Source organism: Tursiops truncatus, chromosome 4 (genome assembly GCF_011762595.2).
Source record: "Tursiops truncatus isolate mTurTru1 chromosome 4, mTurTru1.mat.Y, whole genome shotgun sequence".
In the NCBI taxonomy this organism is placed as follows: Eukaryota; Metazoa; Chordata; class Mammalia; order Artiodactyla; family Delphinidae; genus Tursiops; species Tursiops truncatus.
The window spans coordinates 35,370,402-35,379,244 of NC_047037.1; positions in this window are offsets into that span (position 1 = coordinate 35,370,402).

Sequence of the window (8,843 nt, forward strand, 5' to 3'; positions counted from 1 at the left end):
CCACCAAGGAACCCTGCTCCTTTTACTGCTGGTGACCTCTGAGAACTCACTGGATATGTTGCTTAGGCGAGTAGAGAGGTAGGCAGAAAAAGGCACACTTAGATTCTCTGCCCATCCCTGAATTGCCCACAATACCATGGACACAAAGACTGTGTCTATAATGATTTATTGAGGAAAGTTTGATATTAACTAGGTACAATTAGATTTTTAAAAAATCAACTAGATATTAAAGTGAATGTTCCTAGAATCCAAAGAAAAAGGGGAAAAAAACTGAATGGGACCACTTACAAAAACCCCCCAGTTTCTATCCTTGGCTTCTGAAATCAGGAAATGAGGTAGTAAAACTCTGAAATGTTTGCCTCCTGGGGTTATCACTACAGTCCTTAGCTCTTATTATATGTACATGCACCGTTTACTTTCACTTCAGGGCATTAATCTGGCAATTAAGTCTATGTAAGGAATTTCTGGCAGATCATTGCAAATTATATACAGACAAAATCTTTAATATATTAATATATATTCCTAATTTTAGTCTTTGCGGTAGAACCATATTTATTTTATTGAGCTCTTTTGTTGGCCAAGAACAGAGATTTACTTTGTCTACCTCAAATAAAAGAAATCAGGAATTCTCTTACTGCGGTTGGTATGTAGATTATGCAGTGAACAGAGACTGCTGGAAAATGTGACAAGATCATGAAGATAATATGGATTTTATCACTTAGGGGAAACAATTTACTCTAAAGAAGATTTCATAATTTCTGATTGCATTTTGGAAGAACACTATAATATCTGTAGTGAGGAATATACACATATTAGAACTGAGAGTAAGAAGAACCATCAGAAGGCTATTGCACAATCCTAGACTGATAAGCACCTCAAAAAATAGTATGATATTCACCATGAGGAGTATGAGTTTTGATAACAAAATTCCAACTCATTTTTTTTTTCTTATTTTTATCAGGACTGGAATAATGAAGAGGATGTACCATTAGATATTTTTACAGTAATAAATGTTAATTTTTAAAAAGAAAACTATGATCTTCATCCTGCCTTCTCCAGAACTTTGTCCTGCAAATTTCCCCCTTTCTCCTTTGCATCCTTAATGGGTTCATTTCCCTGGCTCACTCACTGAACTCAAGAGAATGCTCAAGTCTCAATTCCTTCGGAAAAAAATGTTCGAAACAAGTCCCTATTTGCACTCATACTACCATCTTTTGATTAAAACTGCCTTCTCTTTCAAAGTTGCTCCCCCATCCACATTTCCTACATCATCTACACTCAAAAGTTCATGTCCTTGCTTCCTATAGTATCCAACTGTCCTTGCAATTCACCTTCACAATCACTGGAATCCATTTCCTCTTTAATACTACTATTCTAGTTTGGTCTCTGTCTATTCTGAAGGCCTTTAACTGATCTCCCCTCCAATTTCATTTTATTAGAAATTGGCAAAAAAGAAAAGAAAAACATCACTAATAAACCAATGCTTATAGCCTGCAAAATCTTAGCTTTTGCATTCTCCGACTATATATATACCTTATGGTCCATGTATATATACATCAATCTCAGTGTGGGCAGTATCTGATTAGCAATTTTAAAAAAATTTGAGGACTGAAAAGAAATGAATTTTTAAAAAACACTCTACTTTTGGTGTGGAGAAAAGGGGACCCTCCTACACTGTTGGTAGGAATGTAAATTGGTGCAGCCACTATGTCGAACAGTATGCAGGTTCCTTAAAAAACTGAAAATAGAGCTACCATACGATCAAGCAATCCCACTCCTGGGCATATATCCAGAGAAAACCATACTTGGAAAAGATACATGCACCCCAATGTTCACTGCAGCACTATTTACAATAGCCAAGGCATGGAAGCAACCTAAATGTCCATCAACAGATGAATGGATAAAGAAGTTGTGGTTCATATATATACAATGGAATACTACTCAGCCATAAAAAAGAATGAAATAATGTCACTTGTAGTAACATGGATGGACCTAGAAATAATCATACTAAGTGAAGTAAGTCAGACAGAGAAAGACAAATATCACCTATCACTTATATGTGGAATCTAAAAAAGTTATACAAATGAGCTTATTTACAAAACAGAAACAGACTCACAGACTTAGAAAATAAACTTATGGTTACCAAAGGGGAAAGGTGGGTTGGAGGGAGGGATAAATTAGGAGGTTGGGATTAACATATACACACTACTATACACAAAATAGATAATCAACAAGGACCTACTATATAGCACACGGAACTCTACTCAATACTCTGTAATAACCTATATGGGAAAAGAATCTGAAAAATAATAGATATATGTATAACTAAATCACTTTACTGTACATACACCTGAAACTAACACAACATTGTAAATCAACTATACGCCAACATAAAATAAAAATTTTTAAAAACTCTACCTTTTCTTTTATCAGAAGTTATTAACCTAGCAAACAAAAAAGTTCAAAAAACTGTAAAAGGTCAATTTTGAAATGGCTTCACCATTTCTTTTTTCTTTTTAACCCAGAGTTAGTTGTTTCTGCTTTTGTAATAATTTTCATTTCCTGACTTACAGGGTCTGGTTTCTTCACATATAGCTTCCAATTTTTGCCTCAGCTCATACCTCACTACTGAACTACTAGATTTACAATTTCCTCTACCCACAGGAGTGGACTTTTTTATTATCACCTTAAGTTGAATTACTTAGATAATTTGCCCCATTTAGGCTAGGAGAAAATATAAAAGGAAACATCTAATCACTTGAGACTGAACTCTGGCTTCTAAGACACAGGTTTTCATAACCCCAGGCCTCTGACCATAATATAACCAAAAAATGTGAACTAAACAGAATTCAGTTTCAAGAAACATCAGCTAATACATGTCTGTTAAGTTATATTTATCCACATTGTACTGAAAGTACACACAGTTTCTGGAGCAGCGACAGATTTAATTATTACTTTTAATAACCACACTGGTTTCCCATACTCTAATTCTCAATTCTTACCTGTGCAGTGACTAATAAGAGCCAGACTGATAACAGCTTATCAGGCTGATAACAGCCTACATATACTAGGTTTAGTACTATCGATGAGGAACCTCAAAATATGAATCTGGGGCCCTATATAGGACAGCTGTTATCAGTCCTATATGGAAGCCCTCCTCTCTTCCGGAGAAGGAAAGATAAACCTTACCTCCTTAATTTAAATAAATTCTCCTTGGAAAGGATCCTGTACTCTTACCCTTTGGAATGTAAATATATGTCTTTAGGGGCAAGACAAGACTTGTGTCTCCAGATTCACAGCCCAGAGATGTCTCCATGGTCTCCAGTCTCATACCCTCTTGAATTGTGCATAACAGAGATGTGAACATCTGTGTTATGCACTGAATTGTGTCTTTCCAAAATTCTTATGTTGAAGCCCTAACTTCCAATATGACTGCATTTAGAGATAGGACCTTTACAGAGGTAAATAAGGTTAAGTGAAGTCATAAGGGTGGGTGCCTTATTCAATAGAACTGGTGTCCTTATAAGAGGAAGAGACACCTTGGATGTGCACGCACAGAGGAAAGGTCATGTGAAGACAGCAAGAAGGTGGCAGTTTCCAAAACAAGGAGAGCCCTCAAGAGAAACCAAACCTACTGCCACCTTGATCTTGGACTTCCAGCCTCCATAACTGTGAGAAAATCATTTCCGTTGTTTAAGCCTGTAGTCTGTAGTATTTTGTTATGGCAGCCCTAGCAAACTAATATATACTCAGGATGGTTTTTCACTATCTATTCAGTCACAATTTAACTTTGAAGGCTTCTCTTTGAGCCCAGGTTCCAAGTCTGAGTAAAATTTGCTCAGAAAGCTCTAACTCTGCAGAAACAAAATATTTTATCTACAGTCCCAAATTGTCCTTTAAAGAAATTTTCAAAACTGTAACTACTGAAGAAGCCATATCCAAACACAAATGTTTCAAGGGAAATTCTTTATAATCCCAAACTATCCATACATCATTTCCTCTTGAAGGAGAAATGTTGTGCCTCCACCTATTCTCCATTTTGCCCAGGTTACTAATAGTACAACCAATAATTCAATAATTCATAAAAACAGACAAAAGATTTGGTGGAAAGCGTACATCTCTTGAAATTACTGTATTTGTTTTTAATTATATAATGCCAAGCTAGTATAATTTTGATATGAATGATTTGAAGGTAAACTTGGTTATTATGTAATAAAAATAAGAATCTTTCATTAATGTTTTATTTTTTTAGAGATTAATTGTTAAGTAATCATTTTGAGCATTTAAATAATCCTTTATATAAAAATCTGGAGAATTTATTTCAAATATACTCTATATATTTAAATACTGCATAAATATCAAGCTTTAACACACATCTTTTAATAAATTAGCCAAATAAACATTTCACATATACTAATGCTAAACTATCAAAGCTAATGCTAGATCTTCCAAAAATGATAACAGAAATGATTTTGGACTGTGCATTTTTAATTCAAAACTGGACACAGGTACAATGATTACATAAAAACCTCAACAATGACAGTTTTCAACATTGAGTATTTTTTTCAATTTCACACTAATCTTTGCAAAGGCTCTATCTGAGGACAACAATAGATACAGACTCACCAATAAAACTTGACAGTGGTAATCTATCAATTTATCAGATATGCCAAACTAACTTTTTAAATTAATCAAATTTCCCAATTTTATATTTTCCTAATTGTATAGTTGCATGTGATAAAAAAATTTCAATTTCATTAACTATAAGGCTATAAAAAGTAAACTTTTCCCAGCATTTAAAGTCATTTTGGGGACTTCCCTGGCAGTCCATTGGTTAAGACTCCACACTCCCAATGCAGGGAGTTACGGGTTTGATTCCTGGTCAGGGAATTAAGAATTACTGCATGCCACACAGCACGGCCAAAAAAAAAAAAAAAAAAAGATAAAGTCATTTTGATGAAAATAAGAAGAGTCTTTAATACTCATATTTTATAATATTGACTGATTTAATTGTAACTAAGGTGCTAAATTTTAGATACTTAGGATGACTCCCTAAGAATTATATCAAAACCTTGTTCATTTCAATGACACTATTTACTCATTATTCTTTACACAAAATTGTTATAAAAAGTTATGTGTATATTGACAAAAAACTATTAAAATGTAGCAACATTTTTCTCTATGCTTCAAGACTTCTTATAAACTATGCAAATTAATATTGCTGATATTTTAAGATGATCTTTTAAACTATACCCCGCAACATTTTTTAAAAAAAGGAACAGTGATTAATCATACAATTTTCATCCTGTTATATAAAACTACTTTCTCCTACAAAATGTCTGCCCCCCCAAGGTAAAAAACAAACAAAACAACAAACAAACAAACAGACCTCCTTAAAAGCAGTGTTTATAATCCAACAGTCAAAGTTTCTCTTAGCTTAGGGGAGAGGACATGAGTCCTGTACATTAACTATTCTGCCCTGATACAGGACTTGCTTCTACCAAAACGGAATTCCAGGAAGGAATATTAGCTCTCTATGGCCATTTTACCTTGCTAACAATTTAGAGGACTAAAATGAAGACTCTAACAGTAGTTTTGACAAGTAGGAAATGTAAAGGCTCTCCATCCCAAACTAAATAGTGATTACATTAAAAAATTGGCACTGTCAGGGCTTCCCTGGTGGCGCAGTGGTTGAGAGTCCGCCTGCCGATGCAGGGTACACGGGTTCGTGCCCCAGTCCGGGAAGATCCCACATGCCGCGGAGCGGTTGGCCCCGTGAGCCATGGCCGCTGAGACTGCGCGCCCGGAGCCTGTGCTCCGCTAAGGGAGAGGCCACAACAGTGAGAGGCCCGCGTACCGCAAAAAAAAAAAAAAAAAAAAAATTGGCACTGTCAAATCAGGAAGAGATTAAACTGAAGTGGAAAAGTACCTATTATAGATACTTTAAATCTTCTAAGATAAAATCAAATAATTATGCCTTACTACCTACCAAAGACATTGGTTAAAAAAAAAATAGTTACAAGGCGCTATACTACCTTCCCTTCTGTAACTAAAATGGCTGTCAAATATATTAATCCTATTTATTATGAAATTATTTTTAAAATTTATTTTCTTTCTTTAATACTAAAGTAAAATACATTTTGGAAATCTGCATGGAATGTTCCCAACAGGTTGGTTCTTTATTTTTAGCAGGGTCTGAGTTATATAGGGTCATTATTTCAAATACATGAAAAGACATCATCCCCCAAAATACAAAAACAAACCTGGTCTTGTGTTATATTAAATAATGATCTCAACCATTTAATATAAAACAACATACTTTTTGGGGGTGTATGTTAACAAGGCAAAATACAAGTTGTTTATAGGAGGAAAAGGATTTAATGACTAAGATATGTCTTTTGTGGAATACCATTCACCCTTATGTCCCTCTTTCACCAGTAATGTCTTATCTGCTCTAATCCCTTCAAGATTCAAGTTCAGTACTACAAACGCAGAGATTTTCTAGTTTTCAGCATAGATTTTTCTTTTAACATTGTTTTCAGAATGCTTTAAACAATTAGTTTTACAACTATTATCTCAAATATATGTTTAAAATTCACAGTACAGCCCATATTCAATAAGGCCATAGCTTTTACATCTTTTTGGATCACAGACCATTTAATATTTTAATAAGAACTCTCTCCAGAAAAATTAAAAATTACGTATCCAGAGTTTTGCAAGTAGTACAGGGGTTTCAAGGCTCCACTGACAACCGTTTAGTATAAAAACCCTTGCCATAAAAGGATGAAATCAAACAATAGGTTTAGATTTCAAAGGTTTAATTTTTTTTTTTTTTTTTTTTTTTTGGGCCGTGCTGCACAGCTTACAGGATACTAGTTCCCCAACCAGGGATTGAACCCAGGCCCTCCGCAGTGAAAGCGCAGACTCCTAACCACTGGACCACCAGGGAATTCTCTCAAAGGTTTAATATTTTTAAAAATAGAGAATTAGGGACTTCCCTGCTGGTCCAGTGGTTAAGACTTTGAGCTCCCACTGTAGGGGAGCTCCCTACAGCTCCCACTATAGTTCCCACTGTCCCTGGTCGGGGAACTAAGATCCCACACGCTGTGCTGCGTGGCCAAAAAAATAAATTAAAAAAAATTTTTTTAATAAAAATAAAAAATAGAGAAATCTATTTCAGGTGTTGAACAAATTTTTTATGATTGATCAGGCAAAATTAAAATATTTACAAAGGAGTACCACGCAGCTTGTGGGATCTTCCCCGACCAGGGATTGAACCCAGGCGACCACTGTGAAAGCCCAGAATCCTAACCACTAGGCCACCAGGGAAGTCCAAGGAGGGAGTTTTTAGTTTTAGTCTCAGCTAATCTTAGCTAATCTTATAAGAGCTTTTCAAACTCATCTTTTGATTTAAACGGGTTGCAACCAATGTGCAAATGGAAATACTGATATAAAGAGATGTATATATATATATGTATTTATAAACGTATATATGTATTTATATTCAATATTAGCCAGTAAATATATAATTCATTAACTGGAGGAGTTAATGTTCATACTTGAGGGTAGAGTTTATCAGGATCCGTTAGTAAGGAAAAACACACACAAAAATAGGCAGTGTTTTCTAGCAGATTTACAACAAACAGATCCTCACCTTCAGGTACATCATTTATAAGATGCCATCAGTGATCAGTGTATGCAACATTGATATTAACAAGTCATTTTTTTGGCAAACCTTACAAGCATGTATCCAAATAACCAAATGACTACAATTCAAAGCAAGTGTTCATTTCTAGAGCAAGTGTAATTAATGGAATGGCTTTCACCTTACCGTTAAGGCTTAAAATACATTTTAAAACTTCAAGTCATCAATGATTTATAAACTTAAAGTACGTTTGAAAGTATGTATAATTTGTAATAATATGGGGAAAAGATAAAGGTAATTATGGCAATGTGAGCTTCTTAATACAAAAGTTAAAAACCAAAATACAGGGCTGCCCTGCTGGCGCAGTGGTTGAGAGTCCGCTTGCCGATACAGGGGAGACGGGTGCGTGCCCCTGGTCCGGGAAGATCCCACGTGCCGCGGAGCGGCTGGGCCCGTGAGCCATGGCCGCTGAGCCTGCGCGTCCGGAGCCTGGGCTCCGCAACGGGAGAGGCCGCAGCGGTGAGAGGCTCGCGTACCGCAAAAAAAACAACAACAAAAAAACAAAATTAAAATACATTTCACATATGAGAGTTAGTAGGTTTTCTTTATTCATGTAAACATTTTGATTATAATACATGACAAAGGACAACACACGTTACAAAGTACTGTAGTCTATGGTTTGGGATGTCTCTAGGACGATTTTCCAGGTGAATCTTCAGGATCTGACAGTGATGCCCAACACAGGCTTTCCAATGGCAATGCATGATTTCTAGAAGCCACTGCCTCTATCTTTCTTCAGATGCTGAGTGCCATTTTTTCCCACCCATTTTATCCTCCATTACTTATAAAAACCCCACTCTAAAATTCAACCTATGTTATAAAATTAACAAAATCAAACATTAGTATGTATTTTCCCACAAAGATAATAATTATTAAATAAGAGTCAACTGATATGGGGACATATGTATAACTGATTCACTTTTGTTATAAAGCAGAAACTAATACACCATTGTAAAGCAATTATACTCCAATAAAGATGTTAAAAAAAAATAAGAGTCAACTTAATATCTCTTTTTCTCTAACTTTTGAAGGCTTTATGTAATCTCTAAAGAGTCTGAGTACCATACAACACAAAATATGCAAAGAACCTTATTACCAGGTACATATAATATGTTGGAAGTTGCTAAAGTACTCAAAA